The sequence below is a fragment of the Dermochelys coriacea genome, chromosome 3 (assembly GCF_009764565.3).
Source record: "Dermochelys coriacea isolate rDerCor1 chromosome 3, rDerCor1.pri.v4, whole genome shotgun sequence".
In the NCBI taxonomy this organism is placed as follows: Eukaryota; Metazoa; Chordata; order Testudines; family Dermochelyidae; genus Dermochelys; species Dermochelys coriacea.
Window position 1 is genome coordinate 42,956,204 of NC_050070.1, and position 24,396 is coordinate 42,980,599.

Below are 24,396 nucleotides of genomic sequence, written 5' to 3' on the forward strand. Positions count from 1 at the left end.
GAATAAGCTATAACATATCAAGATATCCTCACTTCTGCAAGTTTGGCCCTGATCCTGCAAATCCTATGCATGTATTTAATTTTAAACAGATTAATTAGTCCCACTGACACCAACAGCACTATTATTTGCTTAAAATTGTTCACATGCCTATGTTTGCATAGGATTGGTGCCTGAAATAGATTTTGAACTTTAACAAATTTGATGCCTGGCTTTGTGGCTAATCACTTGTCACGAATTACAAGTGGAATTAGAATCAGCCAATGAGAGGTTTTTGCAGTGCATATGATTAAACTGAATTAATTTTAAGACTGAGGTGTGTGGAATGTTCTTGCAGCCTTAAACACACAAAAATTAGTAAGATAAATAGCTCTAAGAGCCTGCTGCTTTGGTCTACAAGCTAGAAAAATGCAATATGAGGCAAAGGACAGCTTATCTACATTTGGGGTTTGAAACAAAAGGGTAAGCAGCACTTTTGCCCAGATCCACAAAGGGAAGTAGGTGCCTAAGTCCAAAATTTAGATCCTAAGCCCCTACTCAGCTGCTCCTTAACCCTGTAGGCCCCTACATTTTCAAGGTGCCTACATTTCTGCTGGAGATAGGGTGACTATTCTACTGGCTGTAGAATGACTGTGCCTAATAGGGTACAAAATGTGAGCGAGTCCAAACAGCAAAAATTAAGATGTTTGTACACCAATGCGAGGAGTCTAGGTAACAAAATGGAGGAACTAGAGCTACTGGTGCAGGAAGTGAAACCAGATATTATAGGGATAACAGAAACATGGTGGAATAGTAGTCATGACTGGACTACAGGTATTGAAGGGTATGTGCTGTTTAGGAAAGACAGAAACAAAGGTAAAGGGGGTGGAGTAGCATTGTATATCAATGATGAGGTAGAATGTAAAGAAATAAGAAGTGATGCAATGGATAAGACAGAGTCCGTCTGGGCAAAAATTACATTGGGGAAGAAAACTAGTAAAGCCTCTCCTACGATAGTGCTTGGGGTGTGCTATAGACCTCCGGGATCTATTTTGGATATGGATAGAGCCCTTTTTAATGTCTTTAATAAAGTAAATACTAATGGAAACTGCGTGATCATGGCAGACTTTAACTTCCCAGATATAGACTGGAGGACCAGTGCTAGTAATAATAATAGGGCTCAGATTTTCCTAGATGCGATAGCTGATAGATTCCTTCATCAAGTAGTTGCTGAACCGACTAGAGGGGATGCCATTTTAGATTTAATTTTGGTGAGTAACGAGGACCTCATAGAAGAAATGGTTGTAGGGGACAATCTTGGCTCAAGTGATCATGAGCTAATTCAGTTCAAACTAAATGGAAGGATTAACAAAAATAAATCTGCAGCTAGAGTTTTTGATTTCAAAAGGGCTGACTTTCAAAAATTAAGGAAATTAGTTAGGGAAGTGGATTGGACTGAAGAACTTATGGATCTAAAGGTAGAGGAGGCCTGGGATTACTTTAAATCAAAACTGCAGAAGCTATCGGAAGCCTGTATCCCAAGAAAGGGGAAAAAATTCATAGGAAGGAGTTGTAGACCAAGCTGGATGAGCAAGCATCTTAGAGAGGTGATTAAGAAGAAGCAGAAAGCATACAGGGAGTGGAAGATGGGAGGGATCAGCAAGGAAAGCTACCTAATTGAGGTCAGAAGATGTAGGGATAAAGTGAGAGAGGCTAAAAGTCGAGTAGAGTTGGACCTTGCAAAGGGAATTAAAACCAATAGTAAAAGGTTCTATAGCCATATAAATAAGAAGAAAACGAAGAAGGAAGAAGTGGGGCCGCTTAACACTGAGGATGGAGTGGAGGTTAAAGATAATCTAGGCATGGCCCAATATCTAAACAAATACTTTGCCTCAGTCTTTAATAAGGCTAAAGAGGATCTTGGGGATAATGGTAGCATGACAAATGGGAAGGAGGATATAGAGGTAGATATTAACATATCAGAGGTAGAAGCGAAACTGAAACAGCTTAATGGGACTAAATCGGGGGGCCCAGATAATCTTCATCCAAGAATATTAAAGGAATTGGCACCTGAAATTGCAAGCCCATTAGCAAGAATTTTTAATGAATCTGTAAACTCAGGAATAGTACCGAATGATTGGAGAATTGCTAATATAGTTCCTATTTTTAAGAAAGGAAAAAAAAGTGATCCGGTTAGTTAGTTAGTTAGTTAGGCCAGTTAGTTTGACATCTGTAGTATGCAAGGTCCTGGAAAAAATTTTGAAGGAGAAATTAGTTAAGGACATTGAAGTCAATGGTAAATGGGACAAAATACAACATGGTTTTACAAAAGGTAGCTCGTGCCAAACCAACCTAATCTCCTTTTTTGAAAAAGTAACAGATTTTTTAGATAAAGGAAATGCAGTGGATCTAATTTACCTAGATTTCAGTAAGGCATTTGATACCGTGCCACATGGGGAATTATTAGTTAAATTGGAGAAAATGGGGATCAATATGAACATCAAAAGGTGGATAAGGAATTGGTTAAAGGGGAGACTGCAACGGGTCCTACTGAAAGGCGAACTGACAGGTTGGAGGGAGGTTACCAGTGGAGTTCCTCAGGGATCGGTTTTGGGACCAATCTTATTTAATCTTTTTATTACTGACCTTGGCACAAAAAGTAGGAGTGTGCTAATAAAGTTTGCAGATGATATAAAGCTGGGAGGTATTGCCAATTCAGAGAAGGATCGGGATATTATACAGGAGGATCTGGATGACCTTGTAAACTGGAGTAATAGTAATAGGATGAAATTTAATAGTGAGAAGTGTAAGGTTATGCATTTAGGGATTAATAACAAGAATTTTAGTTATAAGTTGGGGACGCATCAATTAGAAGTAACGGAAGAGGAGAAGGACCTTGGAGTATTGGTTGATCATAGGATGACTATAAGCTGCCAATGTGATATGGCTGTGAAAAAAGCTAATGCGGTTTTGGGATGCATCAGGAGAGGCATTTCCAGTAGGGATAAGGAGGTTTTAGTACCGTTATACAAGGCACTGGTGAGACCTCACCTAGAAGACTGTGTGCAGTTCTGGTCTCCCATGTTTAAAAAGGATGAATTCAAACTGGAGCAGGTACAGAGAAGGGCTACTAGGATGATCCGAGGAATGGAAAACTTGTCTTATGAAAGGAGACTTAAGGAGCTTGGCTTGTTTAGCCTAACTAAAAGAAGGTTGAGGGGAGATATGATTGCTCTCTATAAATATATCAGAGGGATAAATATAGGAGAGGGAGAAGAATTATTTAAGCTCAGCACCAATGTGGACACAAGAACTAATGGGTATAAACTGGCCACCAGGAAGTTTAGACTTGAAATCAGATGAAGGTTTTTAACCATCAGAGGAGTGAAGTTTTGGAATAACCTTCCAAGGGAAGCAGTGGGGGCAAAAGATCTATCTGGTTTTAAGATTCTACTCAATAAGTTTATGGAGGAGATAGTATGATGGGATAATGGGATTTTGGTAAGTAATTGATCTTTAAATATTCAGGGTAAATAGGCCAAATCCCCTGAGATGGGATATTAGATGGATGGGATCTGAGTTACTATAGAAAATTCTTTCCTGGGTATCTGGCTGGTGAATCTTGCCCATATGCTCAGGGTTTAGCTGTTGCCATATTTGGGGTCGGGAAGGAATTTTCCTCCAGGGCAGATTGGAGAGGCCCTGCAGGTTTTTTGCCTTCCTCTGTAGCATGGGGCATGGTTGACTAGAAGGAGGCTTCTCTGCTCCTTGAAGTCTTTGAACCATGATTTAAGGACTTCAATAGCTCAGACATGGGTGAGGTTTTTCATAGGAGTGGGTGGGTGACATTCTGTGGCCTGCGCTGTGCAGGAGGTCGGACTAGATGATCAGAATGGTCCCTTCTGACCTTAGTATCTATGAATCTATGACTATTGCCACATCCTCAGAATACTATACATTCCAGTACTTCCAGAAACAGTGTGAACCTACCCATACCAGTGTGATCTCGAATACATGGTGCATGTAAGGTCATGCCACATGGAGGATGCCATTTGGAAGATCACTCCACCCACGTGTGTGTGAGGTCATGGTGGCAGAGCCGGAGTGGTGAACTCTCCAAAATGTAATCCCCATCTGTGATACCAGCCAAAGCCAAATCTGGTTTTGTCTTAGTACTAGATAGGGGACAAACCTTAAGAAAAAAAGAGGACTGTCTGGCCTAAAACCAGCTGAATGGCCTGCCTAGCCAGTGCTTATGCACAAAACTGCTAAAGTACTAATGCTGCCAAGCTGCTCAGAGTCTACCCCTGTCAGGATTCTCAAATTAGGCTTTGCACTATCTATCTTGGTTATGGGTCCCTATCCAGTAGGTATACTCATGGAGGCCACCTAATAGCACATCTACGGGATCGGGCCCCACACGAAAAACAGACAGAGGAGAAAGCGGACACAAGAGATAGAGACTAGGACTCTGTAGCCCAGTGATTCTCCTGGGATATGGAAGACCCCATTTCAAGTCCCTACTCCATATCAGGCAGAGGACGGATTCAGAACCAGGCATCCCACATCCTAGATGAGTACTCTGACAACTGAGCTGTTGGGTATAAGGTTGCTACAGTCACCTTCACCGTTTTTTGAAAGAAAGGATGGACCTGGCTTAGGCTCCTCCCTCCAGGAAAGCACCCACTGCTGTGAATCCTAAGTGGAGGGAGGTGCCTCCTTCTGAGCCAGAATATGGAGCCTAACTCCTTTTGGGGCAGGAGAGGCTTAGGCTACCCCTCTCCCTTCTGTATTTCATACTGGCTAGATTAGGTGACTCATGCCCACTGAGCATGATAGATTTTATGAATTGCTTAGGCTCCTAACTCTGCTCATGCAATGTATAAGGAGCCTGGGCCCCTAACTCGTGGCTGAGGATTCCACCAAGCAGCAGGGCACCTAAAGTTAGGCATTGCAACACTTAGCCTAAATCCCTTTAGCATCTAATCTAAATTAAATTAGATTTAAAATCTAATCCAAGATTTTTGGGACTGTCTTCATGCATGTCTGGGTAGCACTTGCATGTTGGCTACTACTGGCATACAGTAGGCCTGATTCTGCAAGATTTACTTACTAACTCTGAGTGGTATCTAACTGTATGAGTAGGCCTTGTTATTTAAGTGAGATGACTTCCAGAGCAATGTACTGCTTCCTGTGATTATAAGTGTATGAGAACCTGGCTCCCAATAAATAATAAGCTGATTAGAAGGGGATACTGTTGTTCTGAATGATGGTAGCAATCAAAAGAAAACTTGAAATGATTAGTTGTAATTTTAAATGACTATAGGGCATTGCCTAAAGTCAGAAGGGAGTTATGACTTTTGTTAATCCTTATGACTTTGCAGTCACTAAGAATGAGGTATTTTAAAACTATGCACACATGCTACTAATCAGGCAAATTATCAGAATAGAATATGCCCCAAAAGCGATGTTATTCTATATAGTTAAATTTTCTTTCAATACACAAGTGTAAAAAGGTATATGAAACTACAAAGAGACATTTTATTTTCATTCATATTATTTCAAAATCACCAAGCTTATTTAAATTAAAATAAACAAAATTGCTTTCAGGCTGAGATGTATGCTATGTTCTTTGGGAAACCAATGTATACAGACAACATATAAACCATTAAAAATGGGAGGGATAATGGAAACACACTGACTATTTACAGTAGATGTTGTTAGACAACAAAATAGTCCAGCACGTGAATCAGCACTGAAACATCTAATAAATAATTTCATTAACATATTACTAATAACACAATCATAGAAATAACAGAATCATAGAAATGCAGGGCTGGAAGGGACCTAGTGCAGATCCAGCCTCCCATGCCGAAACAGGACCAAGTACACCTAGACCAGTGATTCTCAACCACGGTACACATACCTCTGGGGGTATGCAGAGGTCTTCCAGAGGGTACATCAGCTCGAGATTTTCCTAGTTTAATAACAGGCTACATAAAAAGAACTGGTAAAGTCAGTACAAACTAAAATTTTGTACAAATAATGACTTGTTTATACTGCTCTATACACTGAAATGTAAGTACAATATAAACTGAAATGTGTACAATATTTTATATTCCAATTGATTTATTTTGCAATTACAAGGTAAAAATGAGAAAGTTAGCAATTTTTCAGTAATAGTGTGATGTGACACTTTTGTACTTTTATGTCTGATTTGGTAAACAAGTAGGTTTTAAGTGAGGTGAAACTTGGGGGGACAAGACAAGACAAATTAGTCTCCTGAAAGGTGTACAGTAATCTGGGAGGATTGAGAGCCACTGACCTAGACCATCACTTACAGAAGTTTGTCCAGCCTGTTCTTAAAAAAATTCCAGTAATGGGGATTCCACACCCTTCTCTTGTAACCTATTTCAATTTTTTAGTTTTATTTATATATCTATATCTATATCGATATCGATATAGATATAGATATCTATCTCCTTATAGCTAGAAAATTTTCTAACCTAATCACTCTTACTGAAAATTAAGCCCATTACTTCTTGTTTTACATTCATTGGGCATGTAGTATAATTGATCGCTGTCCTCTTTAGAACAACCCTTAACATATTCTGAAGCCTATTATCAGGTTCCCCACCACACACCTTAGTTTTCTTTTCTCAAGACTAAACATGCCAGTTGTTTTTTATTTTTTAAACTTTTCTCATAGATCAAGTTTCCTAAACCTTTTATCATTTTTGTTGCTCTACTCTGGACTCTCTCTAGTTTCTCTGATTTTTTCCTAAAATGTGGCACGCAAAGGACACAATATTCCAGAGGTCTCACCACGAATGAGCAGAATGGAACAATTACCTCCCACGTCTTAGATATAATAGTCCTGTTAATAGACACAAATTTAATTGATTTTTTTTGCAACTGCACCAATTTTTTTGTCTCATATTCAATTTGTTCCCCACTAAATCCTCTAAAATCTAAATCCTCTAAAACCTCTAAATCCTTTTCTGAAGTACTACTGCCTAGCCAGTTATTCCCCATTTTGTAGCTGTGTATAGCAAGGGGGCTTGGTGTCCCTCCCTGATGGATGGGGAGAGAACCACGACCACTCCCTGGTGGGCAGAACCAGTATACCTGTGGCCACCCTGCAGAATCAGAGGGGCGGGACAGGAACCGGAAATATAAAAGTTCGGTCCTCCAGCTCAGTTGAGAGAGAGCTGCCAAAGAAGCAGGATGTCTCCTCTTCCCCCCGCTACTGGAGCCCAGATCTGACAGAGGCTGCTACAGTGCCAGAGACCAAGAGGGGCTGCCAGACACCAGGAACACCAAGGAGCTATTGGGTCTGCCACTCGCCATTTACCCCAGGGAGGCGAATGACAACCCTGGAACTCAGGTACCGCCTGACTGGGAGTGTAGGAAGGAGCCCAAGTAAGTTGAGTAAGGTTTAGCTGTGTTAGTAACTGCAAGCCAGCCAGTGTGTTCCCACTGGATTTCCCCGCTGACCCTGTGGCAGACCACTCCACCACTGTTAGGGCCTTGGGCTGGGATGCTTTGGAGTGGGTGGGCCTACATACCCCTATCCTCTGCCACCCCACTGTTGGGGTGGCAGCCTCCCCATCTTTAGGCCAGGAGGCCTGCATTGGTCTGGCACCGCCCAAACTAGAATGGCTCTCTTGCCAGAGAGCTAATCCCCCCCCAGACTGCTGTGTTGCTCTACCTGACTGAAGGCCAGAGCCATTAGCGGATTGCTGCCCTGCCCTGCCCTGCCCTGCCTTGCCTGAATGCTCTGGGTAGATAGACTCACTACAGCTCTGCCTGACCACAAGCCAGAGCCATGTACTGATTACAGTCCCACCCTGATTGAGAGTGCTGGGCCTATAGACTTACTGCTGCCCAGCCTGGACCTATTAACTGTCGTCTAATTCCTATCAGAATGGAGCTGTTCCAGGAGCATTGCAGTAAGAGGGTGTGGTCTCCCTCCCTGATGGACGGGGAGAGAACCACAACTGCCTTACATTGTGCATTTGCTATTTCCTTCCTAAGAGGTGAACTTTGCACTTATCTTTATTGAATTTCACATTGTTGATTTCAAACCAAATTTTCCAAATTTGTCATTTTAAATTCTACTCTTGTCCCCTGAAGTGACCCCTCCCAGGTTGTCTTCCATAGATTTTACTCTATTATCCAAATCATTAATGAAAATATTGACTAGTACCAGACACAGGACAGACCTTGCAGGCCCCCACTTTAAATGTTCCCCCAATTTGACAGCAAACCATTGCTAACTACACTTTCAGTATGGTCTTTCAACTTGTTTTGTACCCATCTTATAATAATTTTATCTAGAATACATTTCCTTAGTAGTGTGTCAGGTGAGACTGTGTCAATAGACTTACTAAAATCAAGATATATCACAACTACTGCATTCTCCCTATCCCCTAGGCCACTAACCCTGTCAAAGAAGGAAATGAAGTTGGTTTGGCATAATTTGGTTTTGACAAATCCATGTTGACTCTGCCTTATTAATCCTATTATCCTCTAGATGCTTACAAATTGATTATTTAATAATTTGTTCCAGAGTCTTTGCGGATATCAAAGTTAGGCTGACAGGTCTATAATTCCATGGGTCATCTTTGTTCCTATTTTTAAAGATAGATACTATGTTTGCCCTTCTCCTGTCCTCTGGGGCCTCACCAGTCCTCCATGAGTTGCAATAGTGTTTCAGTTACTTCCTTAAGTACCCTAAGGTGAATTTTGTCAGATCCTGCAAATGTGAATATATCTGACCTATCTAAATGTTTTACTTGGCTTTTTTCCCCTATTCTGGCTTGCGTGAGTAATAGGCCACAATTAAAATTTGTAGGTTTCAGAGTAGCAGCCGTGTTAGTCTGTATTCGCATGTGAGCTGTAGCTCACAAAAGCTTATGCTCAAATAAATTTGTTAGTCTAAGGTGCCACAAGTACTCCTTTTCTTTTTAATTAAAATTTGTAGTACACACTGAAGCAAAATACTGATTAAACACTTCCGCCTTCTCAATGTCATCCATTATTATCTCTCCTTCTCTGCTAAATAGTGGACCTACACTTGCCTTCTTCTTTCTCTTGCTCCTAATGTGTTTATAGAATCTCTTACTGCCTTTGATAGTTATAACTTATATGTCCATTAACTCATTTTTGTGCCTTAGCATTTCAGAGTTTGTCCCTAAATGCTTTCACTATTCTTTTATAGTCAGCTCTAGCAATTTGTCAATATTTACACTTTTTGTATGATTCCTTTTCAATTTTCAGGTCACTAAAGAGCTCCTGATGCAGCCATGTTGCTTTACTGTTCTTCCTCCTTTTCCTCTACACTGGGGTAGTTTGCTGTTATGCCTTTAATACTGTCTCTTTGAGATACTGTCACCTCTCCTTTTGTTCTAAGAGAACTCTTTTGTTCTCTTAGATTTTCTTCCCACGGGATGTTATTTTTCAGATCTGAGGTTGTTGAAGTTTGTATTTTTGAAGTCCATTGTCCTTAGTCTGCTACTCTCACTTCTTCCTTTTCCTTAGGCTCATGAAATCTATCATTTCATGATCACCTGCACCCAAACTGTCTTCCACCTTCAGATTCACAACCAACTCCTCCTTGTTCAAGATGTTGTCACCAACACATTTACTGGATATTTTGTTTTGCCATATTTTTCCTAAATAAATCTCTGCATAGTTTAAGTATCCCATTACTACCAAATCTTGAGTTTTGGGCATTAACGTTGCTTTTTCTAAAAAAAGACTCATCCTTCTTTACCTCCTGATTTTGGTGGTCTATAGTAGTCCCCTATCATGACACTATCATTGTTTTCACCCCTCTTATCTTCACCCAGAGACTTTCAACTGGTCTGTCATTCATCTCCTTCTGGACCTCAAAATATGTGAATACTTTCTTGATGTACAATGCAACATCCTTCTCCCCTTTTTCCCTGTGTGTCCTTCCTGAACAAGCTAAAGCATTCTATACCAATCAAGATATATATCCCACCAAGTGATGCCAATTAAATCTAACTTAACATGTTCAAAGCATTGGATAAATCTTATGTAATTAACCCTTGTGAGGTAGACAAGTAAGTAGTAAATGCACACTAAACATTAAGGACTCAATCATGCTGATATAGGGACTAGAGTCCATTACTACGCACCTTCATGGGCTGCATAATACTCTCTACTGGCTTGTCCATGAGGGCAAGGGTAGAGCTTTCGCCCTGCTTCCTGGCCCATTTCATCTCCTTGAGAGAGCCTTCCACCAGGGAAAATAAAGAGTGGGGAACTCCTGTGTTTCAACTGCAGGTAGGGGCTTATGTAGGCTGTGTACAGTTTGGAGGGAGCTCCTTACACTCTCTTACCTTGCACAATTGTGTCTGACTCAGGGCATTGGCTCTCATCTAGAGGTAATATTTTCCAGAAATGCCTAAGTGATTTAAGAGCAAATGTCCAATTGACTTTCAGTGACATGGGCTCTAAGTACTAAGTCACTTTTGAAAAAGGGATTATGCTCCTAACTCCCATAGGCACTTTTGAAAATTGTATGCTAGAACTAGAGAAGAAAATTAATTTGTCTTACTTTATTTCAGCAAGGCAGAGTATTACCATGGTTCTGTTAGTGCCAATATAGCTTTATGAAACAAAACTGGAGCACAAAAATTATAAATGAGCTGTTCAATAGTTCAGACAACCCATGATTTAGCTAATATGTCAGGATATTCTACTGCCAATTATATTACATTCATATGATCAGGCAAATTTGTCTAAGAAGTATTTTATTTCCCTTTTTTAGATCAATTTAATTTTTGCTATAGGATACATATTTTTCTATTTTTTTTCTGATAGGATTGATATTTATGATCCAGGATGATTTTGATTTCAAGAGCTTTTTGGCAATAGCAAATCAAATTATCAATAATAAAGTCTATGACCTTTATACCAAAATCAGTTTCAAAGAGTGTCCCTACAGTTATGATCTGGAGACAGAATTACAAGAAGGGGAGGAAACAAAATCAGAAGGCTATCTATGTATGACTAAGTAAGTGGTGAAATTAATTTTGGCTTTCTTTCTGTGCAACTGGTAATCTTCTTTTGATTATTCTTTTCTAAAAATGAGTCTTTTACTGTGTTCCTAGTAAAGCTAGCAATGCTTTTAATTTTTTCGGTATGGCTGCTTTAAGATGGTATTCTCCCTTCTGCACACATAGACAACCTCTCATTGACATCTAATGCAAGTTAAGTTTTATTAAGGACACTACATAACAATCTGTAGTTTACGCAATTGTTCTCAACAAGTTCTGTCCACTTTGTTAAGGGAAGTCTGTTCTAAAAAAGCCATACTACTTACATGCTGATGTGAAATAAAGGTATAAAAAATACTACACTATTTTCAAATCAAGATTTTAAGAGAATGAGGACCAGGAGAGCCAGTGTAAATGAACTGCAGAACTAATGCAGACAAATAGAGGCCAAGACTGCTTCATAAGGCTCTGTAGAACATCCATTCACTGGGAAGCCTTCCAGTGAGCAAGACAAAATAGTGGAGTGGGAAATTTCTGGATAGGACTCTATTGTGACTAATGAGAATTAGAAGGACTATTCCTTGACTCTATATGTGTGTTGTACTGAAAGGGTACTTTAAACCTGACCTGAATTCAGGCTTCTATGGCATTTTTTCCAAGTTCTGGGCTTGCAATACAATGGGCTGTCAAATTTAAATCACAATATTAATGAAAAAACAGGACATGAAGCCACAGACACAATTGCCTCTCTCCTCATATCAGCACTGCATGTGAACATCCACTTTTTTAAATATTTCCCTGGATGTTTATGTAAGTGATTAATAGAACTGCAACCAATTGTGTGTGAGAGAGAATATTGCAGCTTTTATCATAGCTTGTCCTATACTGCACCACTGTTAAACAAAAACTAACCTTAATTCCTGCCCCTGGATTTGTGTATTAATCAAACACTACAAATGGTAACAGTTAATGGGTTAATAAAACATGGAAAGGTCAATTATGTTAGTTCCTGATTTCATGGAACAGTACTTTGCAAATCACACTGCATTAGTCTCATGACAACAGCCGCCACCTCACCAATATTTCACCAAATAACAATGTCTTTGAAGTGTGTGGGGGGGGCGGTGACATAACTAGTATCAGACATGCATGCTTAGTACATTGAGGACAATTTTAATGTGTAATATTCACGGAGAAATATTGACAGCACAGAAAACTGCAGGAGTATATGTTTTATACCAAGTGTAAATGGGTTAGGTCATCAATGGGCTACGACCAAGCTACCTCTAATCTATGCATCCATCTATAAACCACCAAGACAGATTCATAAGACTTGCATAAGATTGTTCTCTCAGTTACAGAAAATAGAGTATTCTCAAAAGGGGGACTCCAGCTATAGAAGATGCTACAAGAAGAGATTAGACTGAGACCAGTGTTCAGATCCAAATGAAAGATCTGCCTCTTTAATAAGTCTGTTCCCCAGTAATGAGCACATTGGTTAGCCAATCAGTGTCCTGAAAAATCAATAAGATATACAATAATGTGCTTTAGTTTGCCGGGGGAGAGTATGGCCGAAGTCAATCTCATTAACAAAGCACAGACTTGGTTCAGCCAAAAAAAAAAAAAGTGAGTAACTTTTTCACCGGAGTAATCCCATGGTCTTCAGTGTGGCAACTCACATGCATAAGTATAAGGTGAGATAAAATGGAAAGGCTGTGTAAAAAGACAAAGTTGTGTTAAAAGCCAAACATCACACGATTCATTGATATCCATGCTTTACAGTGCTGCAAGTACATTCTTCAGAGAGAAAAACAACCTGTAAATGGGACACACTTTTTTTTTAAACAGATCATTAAACCAAGAATTACTGCAGCCCTAAGAATCCTATAGTCACTAACCAGTCAGGAAAATGTGCTAGACTAGGAATTGCTGCCAACACCAAGACAAGATGGCACCTGGCCATCCTAAAGACATTACCACTGAAAACTAGCACCCCAGTGTCTAGTAATGTTAGCATGGAACAGTGAAAGCAGCAGGAATTCTGACAGACAGTAAGCCTTAGGAAAAAAAACTGCACAGGCAGGAGGAATGAACTGGACGAGAAGATAACAGTGGCATTTTTAGAACATACTAGAAATACTGTATTAACAGAAAAGTGGGTAGTAACAGATCAATAAGATTTCTGGAGAATATCCAAAAGTAACATCCACAAAAAAGTGAGCAACAGCAAGCCAAGGAAAGAACTCCATACAACTTCAGAAATTACCAAGAATTTAAATCACTCGCCACACAGCCTAGCTGAAGAATCAAACCACCACCATGAAGAAGCTATTCACAAGCAGTAAAGCTCTAATGAACGACTCAGTGAGATAGTGATCAGTAGGCAAGTAGTGGGACCCAGAGGAAAGAAATCCATGGCAAGTGAGGAGAAACTAGTCTTCAAAATAAGCAGAGCATTAAGGAAAAATACCTTTGAGCAGGAGAACAAACTTAAGTTAGTACTTCCTGTAAAACAGAAAAAGGACAATAATGCTGGGAAAAGAATCTAACTGATGATGATGTAGACAGAGCTGGTCAAAAATAGGAATGGGTCTGGGAAAATACCAATATTTCAAGTTGTTCTGAATTAGGAAAATTTGTAGTTTCCTTGAATTTCTTAATATTCCTTTATTTTCTTTGTTCTTAGCAAATGCTTCACAAGAATAAGGACAAAAAAGAAAAGGAGTACTTGTGGCACCTTAGAGACTAACAAATTTATTTGAGCATAAGCTTTCGTGAGCTACAGCTCACTTCATTGGATGCATCTCTTCATCGGATGCTGTAGCTCATGAAAGCTTATGCTCAAATAAATGTGTTAGTCTCTAAGGTGCCACAAGTACTCCTTTTCTTTTTTGCGAATACAGACTAACACGGCTGCTACTCTGAAAAGAATAAGGACTTAGCCCTGGTCTACACTATGAGTTGTTGACTTAATGAACTCTTAAAATCAATTTATGTTCTCCTCCCTGACGAGGGGATTAGCGCTGAAATCGACATCACCAGGTCGAATTTGGGTTAGTGTGGACGCAATTCGATGGGAGCTATCTGACAGTGCTCCATTGTGACCGCTCTGGGCAGCACTCTCAACTCGGATGCACTGGCCAGGTAGACAGGAAAAGTCCCGCAAACTTTTGAATTTCATTTCCTGTTTGGCCAGGGTGGCAAGCTGATCAGCACAGATGACCATGCAGATCTCATCAGCAGAGGTGACCATGGAGTCCCAGAATCACAAAAGAACTCCAGGATGGACTGAATGGGAGGTACTGGATCTGATTGCTGTATGGGGAGACGAATCCATGCTATCAGAACTCTGTTCCAAAAGACAAAATGCCAAAATATTTAAAAAAATCTCCAAGAGCATGAAGGACAGAGGCTATCACAGGGACCCTCAGCAGTGCCGTGTGAAACTTAAGGAGCTCAGGCAAGCCTACCAAAAAACCCAAGAGGCAAACACCTGATTGGGGTCAGAGCCCCAGACATGCCTCTCTATGATGAGCTGCATGCAATTCTAGGGGGTGCCCCTACAACTACCCCACACCTGTATGTGGACTCCTGCAAGGGAGTCTCACGCAACAGGGATGAGGATTTTGGGGATGAGGAAGATGATAGTTATCATAACCCTAGGGTTATGATAACCTAAATTCCTCCTTACCTGTAAGGGGTTAAGAAGCTCAAGTAACCTGGTTGGCACCTGACTAAAGGAACCAATGGGGACAAAAGATGCTTTCAAATCTGGGGGCGGGGAGAGAGGTTTTAGAACATACTAGAAATACTGTATTAACAGAAAGAAGTGGGTAGTAGAAGATCAGTAAGATTTCTGGGTTTGGGGTTCTTTGTTTTTCTGTGCCGTTCGCTCTTGGGACTAAGAGGGACCGGACATCAATCCATGTTCTCCAAATCTTTCTGAACAAGTCTCTCATATTTCAAACTTGTAAGTAACAGCCAGGCAAGGCATAATAGTTTACCTTTGTTTTCTCAACTTGTGAATTTTCCCTTTGCTAGAGGGAAGTTTATTCCTGTTTTGTTGTAACTTTGAAACTAAGGCTAGAGGGCATTCCTCTGTGCTCTCTGAATTTTCTGATACTCTGTAAGGCTAACTACCAGCCTAAGTTTACAGAGGTGATTCTTTTACCTTTTTCTCTTTAAACAAAATCCTTCTTTTTAAGAACCTGACTGATTTTTCCATTGTTTTAAGACCCAGTGGTTTGGATCTTTAGTCCCTTAGTAACCAAATTGGTGAGGATATATGCTCATGTCTTCCCCCGGAAAGAGGGTGTAGGCTTGGGGGAATAGTTTTGTGGGGGAATATGACTCCAAGTGGTTGGATTGTTTGTTAAATCACTTGGTGGTGGCAGCGATCCCAAGGCAAGAAAGAAATATGTGCCTTGAGGAAGTACTAACCTAAGCTGGTAAGAATAAGCTTAGGGGGTCTTTCATGCGGGTCCCCACATCTGTACCCTGGAGTTCAGAGTAGGAAAGGAACCCTGACAATAGCACACACCAGGCAAGCAGAGAAACCGTTCTCCCCAACAGTCAGGAATTGTTTATCACCCTGGAGACAGTACCCTCCCAACCTGGGCTCCCGGAACTTGAAGGCAGAAAAGGCACCTCTGGTGAGTGTACCTTTTTGTAAATATAATACATGGTTTAAAAGCAAGCGTGTTTAATGATTAATTTGCCCTGAAGACTTGGGATGCATTCGCGGCCAGTACAGTTACTGGAAAAGTCTGTTAACATGTCTGGGGATGGAGCGGAAATCCTCCAAGGACAACTCAATGCAACCGTCCTGAAGGTACTTCCAAAGCCTTTGCAAAAGGTCTCTGGGGAGGGCAGCCTTATTGTATCCTCCATGGTAGGACACTTTACCACGGCAGGCCAGAAGCATGTAGTCTGGAATCATTGCATAAGAAAGCATGGCAGCATGTGGTCCTGGTGTTTGCAGGCATTCAAGCAACATCCATTCTTTATCTTTCTATGTTATCCTCAGAGAAGTGATATCATTCATGGTCACCTGGTTGAAATAGGGGAATTTTATTAAGGGGACATTCAGAGGTGGCCGTTTCTGCTGGGCTGTTTGCCTGTGGCTGAAAAGAAATCATCCCCACTGTTGGTGGGGGGAGAGGTGAAGCGATCATCCCAGAGAATTGGGTGTGGGGGGGTTAGTTGGGTTTATGGATCAAAGGGTAGCAGATAGAACACCCAGGTCGGGGTTCCAGGGTGTGTCTGTGCGGATTTGTTCTTGTGCTTTTTCAGGAAGTTTCTTGAGCAAATGCTGTAGTTTCTTTTGGTAACCCTCAGTGAGATCAGAGGGTAATGGCTTGTAGAAAGTGGTGTTGGAGAGCTGCCTAGTAGCCTCTTGTTCATATTCCGACCTATTCATGATGCCAGAACCGCCTTTGTCAGCCTTTTTGATTATGATGTCAGAGTTGTTTCTGAGGCTGTGGATGGCATCCTTGCAACAAAGCCCATTGCCAACTCTGTCCACATATCTATTCAGGGGACACCATCATAGGGCCTAATCACTTCACCTGCGCATCTACCAATGTGATATATGCCATCATGTGCCAGCAATGCCCCCCTGCCATGTACATTGGTCAAACTGGACAGTCTTTACGTAAAAGAATAAATGGACACAAATCAGACGTCAAGAATTATAACATTCAAAAACCAGCCGGAGAACACTTCAATCTCTCCGGTCACTCGATTACAGACCTGGGAGTGGCTATCCTTCAACAAAAAAAGCTTCAGAAACAGACTCCAACGAGAGAATGCTGAATTGGAATTAATTTGCAAACTGGATACAATTAATTTAGGCTTGAATAGAGACTGGGAATGGAAGAGTCATTACACAAAGTAAAACTATTTCCCCATGTTATTTCTCCACCCCACCCCACCCCCCACTGTTCCTCAGATATTCTTGTTAACTGCTGGAATTAGCCTACCTTGCTTGTCACCATGAAAGGTTTTCCTCCTTTCCCCCCCCCCACCCCGCTGCTGGTGATGGCTTATCTTAAGTGATCATTCTTCTTACAGTGTGTATGATAAACCCATTGTTTCATGTTCTCTGTGTGTGTATATCAATCTCCCCACTGTATTTTCCACCGAATGCATTTGATGAAGTGAGCTGTAGCTCACGAAAGTTTATGCTCAAAAAATTTGTTAGTATCTAAGGTGCCACAAGTACTCCTTTTCCTTTTTTATAGATGTATGGCTAATCAAGTTCTTACTTAAAAGGGTGTTTTGCACTACCTCTGCTCAGCTCTTCTGATAACTGGAAATAAGAGTTAATTCCTTGTCTGCTTGTCTGCATTGTGTGTCAGTCTCTACACAAATATATTCATACCTCCAACATAAAAAATGTGGCAGTAAGAGGAATAGAAGCTCCAAATCTTGTGAATAGAAGCTCTCAATTTTGAAGTTGTCAATAAGGAGTTCTCTTTTGGGTTGTGTAAAATCTTTAAGGTTCTCTCATGACTGATGAATAGTCAGCCATTAGGAATCTTCCCCTCTGGACCCCCTGTGGTATGAGGAGATCTATTATGATCATGCCAAAGGACCCGGGTGTCCCTTCAGAACACTGATAGGTGTCATGGCTAGCCCACAGCCCCACCTCCCCCTTGACCTTTGTGCTACATACATGCCATGGCTATGAAAAAGTAATTGTGATATTATACTGAACACAGAATATAACTCTATCCCTCCTTGTACAATATTAACCTTTTATTAGGGGTTTTTCTTTTATGCTCTTTAGCTTTGTACATTCAGAAAATCAAGCTCTACAGAAACAACACACATCCTGCACTGTTTAATAAATCCACAGCTCAGTCAATGGTTTTATGCTGTGTTTGTAGACTTTTCTTCCAACTATCAAGCAGGTTAACTTCTTCAGTATTTATACATCTGAAGTAAAAATGTTTATCTATGAATTTATATGGTGCTCATCATGAGTTAATCAAATAGGATGGTTACTAATGTTTAACACTTCTCAGAGGTCAACATAAGAAAAATCCAATAGAAAAGAGCAAGTGTGTTAAAACATCATCCATTCAGTAATTAATCTCTCTCTCTTTGACATAGTATTTCCTTTCCTTTCATGAAATGTATTGTATTTTTCAGAATGAAATATATGGCAAAACACGTCACTGAATATATATTTCTGATTCAGTGAATTTGGCAAGTGTGTCTCAGAAACATTACCCAATTTCCCCCCAAAATAACATTTCCATTTATTTAAAAAGACAATTTTATTTTAAACTTTTTAAGACAATTTAGATATTTTGAACTCTAAATGCTGTTTACAAATCACTAACTCCAATTTCTATAAGAACTAGATGTGCATCTTCAGGGTGTTCTGCTTCAGTTGTCCATGCACCTCTTGAGCCCCTGATCAGAGACTTTCCACTAGCAGTGTTTGTTCAGCCCATGCATGCACGGCATACAACCTAGTGCTGCACCCTAAATGGTATGTAGAGCTGCACAAATGAACCATCCTCAGCTCCTTCTTTATCTGAACATCTAGCAAAGAAAAGTCTGAGGCAGAGGGGAAGGAAGGGGGTAGTGGATCACCAATAGGAAAATACACCTTAATAAACAGGTGAGTAACCTGTTCTTTGAGTAGTGTCCCTGTGGTACTTCAGGTATCCACACAGGAAAGTGGGATCTTTGGGATAAAGTCCAAGATAAAAGGCAGTACAGCAGAACAAAGTGCCACATCAGATCTGATGGGTTGGACCAAGGAATAATGATTAGAAAAGTTATTCACTAAGGCCCATGTACAAGCTCCGCATATCTCAGCCATTGGAATGTTCTTGAGTAAAGCTGAAGAAGTTGTCTGTTATCTGGCAGAATGTGATGATATCCTTTGAGAAGGTAAAATACCAGAACCCCAGCTGTGTCATAACAAGCAACTATATGCCCAGAAATCCACCTTGAATGTCTCTGTATAGAGATCGTGGACCCTTTGGATCTTTCCGCGGTTGAGACAAATAATCCGGATGATTTCTGAAATTGCTTGGTCCTATCTAGAGAAATGGTCAATGGCCATCTCGTATCTAAAGTATGAAAGGAGTCTAAAACTGAGATTTATGTGATTTAGGGAAAAATACTGGTAGATAAATGTCCTGGTTAAGATGAAAATCTGACTGCATTTAGGTAAGAATTTAGAATGCAGCCATAAAGAGACCTTGTCCTTGAAAAATACCATAAATGTGGTTTGCCATAAGGGCCCCAATCTCCCCAATCCTGTGAGTTGACATGGTAGCTACTAGAAAGGCTGTCTTCCTAGATAAATGAGGAAAGGAATAGGTTGCCATAGGTTCAAACAGCAGTTCCATGAGGTATCAAAGTACCAGGTTAAGATCCCAAGAAGGAGTAGGATCCTTAACATGGGGCCAGAGGTTCCCTAAACCCATGTCATGAGGACACAGGGTGAACAGATATGGAAAACCATTCTAGTGGGTGATGAAATGCTGATATTACAGCCAGATGAACCTCAATGGAGCTAAATGATAACCCTGATTTCTTGAAGTCCAGCAGGTAATCCAAGATGTCTGAGAGTGAAGAGGATTCAGGCACAAGATGGTGACAGTGACATCAGTGATTGAACCTTTTCCATTTCTGAAGGGAATTCAAATTGACTCTTCTACCTGTTTTAATATCTGTAGTACTCCTGTTGAGCAGGTGTATTATAATCACCTATGAGACATACTCAGAGATGGAGGACTTCTAGGTTTGGGTGAATCATGCAACCTCCACCTTGGGAGAGAAGATGAGGGATGCTCAGAAGCTTAAATTGCAATTGGACATAGGTGAAAAATGTAATGGCACTGAGTCTGTCTTGGCCAGATCAGTACTATAAGGATTATAGTTCTTGATGATCTTGTTTGTCACCCTTAGTACTAGTGGTATTGGAAGGTATGCATAGGAAATGCATAGGAAAGGCCATTGACAACTGAGGTCTCTATTGAGCAGTGTAGGGGGTACTTCTTGTTGCTGAATGTAGTGATTAGGTCCATATGTGCAAATTTTCCACCTTTGAAATATCTCATGAAGAATTTCAGTCACCAAATCCTATTGCAAGTCCTAGGAAAAGCACCTGCTGAGCATATAGGTTGGGACATTCTGAACTCCAGAAAGTAAATATTTGAGATGCGAGTCTGATGAGCTATATGGCAGTTCCATAACTTTACAGTTTCAGAGCACAGAGAGGGGGATGTTGCTCCCCCCTGTTTGTTGGTATAGAACATGCAAGCCAGATTGTCCATCTGAATCCTGATTCATTTACCATTCACAATAGGTAGAAGGTGAAGGCAGAAATTCCCTGACTGCCTTGAGTTCCAACAAATTGATACAGAGACCTGTTTCCAGAGGTGCTCATCTGCCCTGAGTTTAGAGGGTACTGAGGCATGCTTCCACCTGAACAGTGATGTGTTATAGCTACTGTTGGAGCTAGGCAGATGAAAGGGACACCCACACAGACAGAGTTGATTTTTCCACCACTCTACAGAGTTCTTCACCTGGAAGGAAACTGTGACCTGTTTGTTCAAGCTGTTTCTGGTTGAGGACTATATACTTCTGAACCTACTCTAAAAGTAGTGGAGGCATAGTCTTGCATGTTCAGTCACAAAGGTGCTTGCTGCCATAAGATCCAGAAGCGGTAAATTGTTCCTTACTGTAGTCTGGGGGCTCTCTTGAATTGACCTGACCAGATTTGCCAAAGTTAAATCAATCAGTTTGCGGGAAGGAAGGCCCTGACTGCTAATTAATCTAAGTATGCTCCTATGGATTGTATGCAGGGGCTAAAGTGGATTTTTTGTTTAGATAGATACCCAATTTCTGGAAGACAGAAATGGCTGTCTTAGTGGAAATCTGTGCTGCTTCATAAGATCAGCCTTTGAGTAGGCAGTCATCAAGATACAGGAAGACTAAAATCACTTCTCACTAAAGGTAAGCAGCTACTATGGCTAGAACCTTTGAGAACACCCCTGGGGCCAAAGATAGACTGAAAGGAAGAACTTGGTATTGAAAGTGTTCCTGGCCCAGGGTAAAATGTAGCTATTTCCTGAGTGTGGTATGTATCCCTATAGGGAAGTAGGTGTCCTGCAGGTCAAAGGCCAAAAACCAATTTCCTACATCTAGACAAGGAATTATAGCTGCCAGAGTCCCCATCCTGAATGTTGAAATTTTAAAACTTCTGTCAGTTGCCTCAGATCTAAGATTGGTTTCCACCCTCTATCCTTCTTCAGCATGAGAAAAACCCTCTTCCATGTAAGGAGACAGTATTGGCTCTACTGCTCCTAAATGAAGGAGATGGTTGCACTTCTTGACTCGTATAGTCTCATGAGACGGATCCCTGAAGGGGGATGGGGAGGAAGGGATGTGAAGTATATGATGTCATCTGATGTTATAACCTCCATAACCCACTTGTCTGTTGTATTATTCCACCAAGCCTGTTGGAAATGGGAAAGGTTGTCTCCAAAAGTGGAAAGATGAGTGAAAGGTGGCAGCTTCCAAACTAGAGACAAGGGAGGAATTGAACCCTCAACCAACCTGAAAAAAACTATTGTTTCAATGACAACTGCATAGTCACTGAAGGAGGGTAAACAGCTCTTCCTCTGCAGTCTTAGTCTCTTTTTATCAGGTTAAGCAGTTCTATGAAATCCAGAGAACTGGACAGGGTGTGATCTCTGGGCTGTTTGAGACCTGCTAGATCCAGTTGATCATGGCGTGTATATATACCCAAAGTCCTCAACGTGGCCCTGGAGTCATTCAGTGAGTGTAGGAACTCATCCTTAGTCCCCAAGAAGATCTTCCAACCAAATGGGAGGTCCACAACAGTATTCTGAACCTCTCTTGGGAACCTCAAGAGTTGGAGCCATGAAGTCCCATACATAACTGCTGTTGAGATAGATGTGGTGGTATCTGTAAGTATCTAAGGAATCTTGGAGACATGTACTTGGTAAATAATTGACCCTCCATGATGAAGATGTTCTCTATGCTCCCACGGAAGATGTTTAATCAAGGCTGCAAACATGTAGTTTGTTAAGTCATAATTGGTCACAATCACTTGATAGTTTGTGATCTGAAATTGGAGGGTCACGGATCAGTAAGTCTTTTGTCCAAAAAATCTAATATCTTCTGCTCCTTATGATAAGGGTTAGACCTAAAATAATGCTGTTTATCTCTCTCATTTATAACATCTACTCTCAAGCTATTAGATGGGGAGTGGGAAAACAAAAATTCTGAGTCTCTGGGAGGAACAGAATATGTCTTATCTTCCCATTTGAAAGTCAGCAGAATGGTGGAAGGAGTTTGCCATACAGTCTTTGCTGGATCTAGGAGCGCTTTATTAACGGGTAGTGCAATGTTGGCGGGTGTCGCCCACTGCACAATGTCCAGGAGTTTGTGTTGTGAGTCTTTAACCTTCTCAAGAATATCTGAAAGGCATCAGAGAGGAGGAAGAAATAGGAGTTTGAGGGTTGAGCCTTCTTATACACCCTAGTCTCCTGTTTTTCAAAGGACTCCTCTTATTGGCAGTTGGTAGAGGAGATTGTGTAACCCTAGCCACTTAGTGCAATGACACTGGCAAATTGCTGCTGACGAGCCACCCACAGATCACCGTATGGTCACTGGGGGATCCATATGGGAAAGTGGGTGGCACCCAGGACTGATCCCACCATCCCTGTCATGGACAAGGATCCTTGTCAAAGTATGGGTGCCTGTACTGATGTGGAGAGAAACCTGCACCGATAAAGAGGAGACTGATTGAATGTTTCCTTCATCCCTCCTGGTGTCCTTCAAAAGGGGGGACCTAGCAGAAAAAGAAAAAGACAGATAATCTTGAGATACCAGGAAGCAAGTGGTAATCCAGAGGCTGGGATCTCAGTACCAAGAGTCATTCAGTACCCATATATAGTGGGGACTCCGGCTCATCTAAAACTGACAAGTCCCTGGAGTAGCAGAATTCCTGCAGTACCAGATGGATTGGTAGCAATGCAGCAGTTGAGGTGGATGATGCTATTGATTTGGAGTGCGTAAGTGCTGGGGGCTGAATGTGTCTGGTGCTTCAGTTTTGCCAGTACTGGCAGTTGTGAATGAGAAGGCATTGATAGTAAGTCTGACATAGATGGTGCCATTCTAGAGGACTGTATGTTCTAGGCCTTCCTGTCCTTTATACATAGTACTTTGACCTGCTGGAGTCATGCTTCTCTGAAGCATTCCACGATCTACTGGCCCTACTGGTATCAGAAGAAGAGTCCTTTGGCTCCATGATACCAAGTGGAGAGGTCAAGGCCTCCAACTCCACAAACTTAACAGGAAACCAGGACCTTCTGGGAGCCAACTCATTATGATGGGAAATGGAGCTCCTCTTCAAAGGTATCTCTGCATCCTCTGAAGTCTTCCCCCTCTTAGGAGAGGACTTGGCCTAGGATGAAGGGGTACTGGATCTGTCTGAAGACAGATGTATGAGGCGGAGGTCCTGACCTGACTTGCACTCTATATACAACCTTGTGTCACACATTGAGTGTATAAAGTGCATGCACATGCCAACGGAAACTGCTAATGGACAATCTCCAATCAAGGGCTTGAGAGGCGCATGTGCATCTCAAGTGGAGCACCTGTAGGGAAATTACATAAAGAACAATATATAAGGATGGTGCACACCTATGTTTGCTTACAAAGTGTCCATCTTCTGGTGAGACATGCTGTTGGTTTCTTTTCTTTAATATACTAATAGAAACAAACATGCATTGTTGCAAATAGAATTGGAATAGTTAACATTTGTAATGCTGAAAATATATATACACATTGTTCACTCTCCAGCTTTGCACAGTTGAGATATTCAGTTTTTTAGTGAAGAAAAGCAAGGGGAGTTTTATTCTGTTTCTTTATTCTTTCACAGTAGGGGGTCTCTATTTGATTTACATTGTCAGGAAATTGATTTTGCAGCAACACAAAAATGCATTGCATAACAGTACAAGCAGCATACCAGGTTTTGCTTTTTGTGTACTATAATTAATCAGAATTATGTATGCAAAACTCTTAGGAAATACTAACTTTAAAACCCACAGTCATGTGTGTCAAGAAAAATAAAATAAATGAAAACCATAATAACTAGGTAATAATATAAGGAACAAGAGCAGAGAAAATAAATTTTCTCCCTTATTCAATTTAAGGCTCCTGAATAATGATCATGCCCCCATGGTGTACCTTGCAAAATCAGTCCCCATTTGATATATTGTTGTACCTGATTTTTACATAACATGCTGGGACATTTATTTACATTTTGAAGGCTTGGACTGAAACCTACAGTTCGAAAGGGACAATATTTTAGGTTTTAGTCATTCATATT

At 40.9% G+C, this 24,396-nt stretch overlaps 1 protein-coding gene across 1 annotated transcript in view; it reads right to left on the minus strand.

The window, feature by feature from the left end:
• CSMD1 (CUB and Sushi multiple domains 1) overlaps positions 1 to 24,396 on the minus strand; it is a 2,060,919-nt gene that overhangs the window by 669,551 nt on the left and 1,366,972 nt on the right.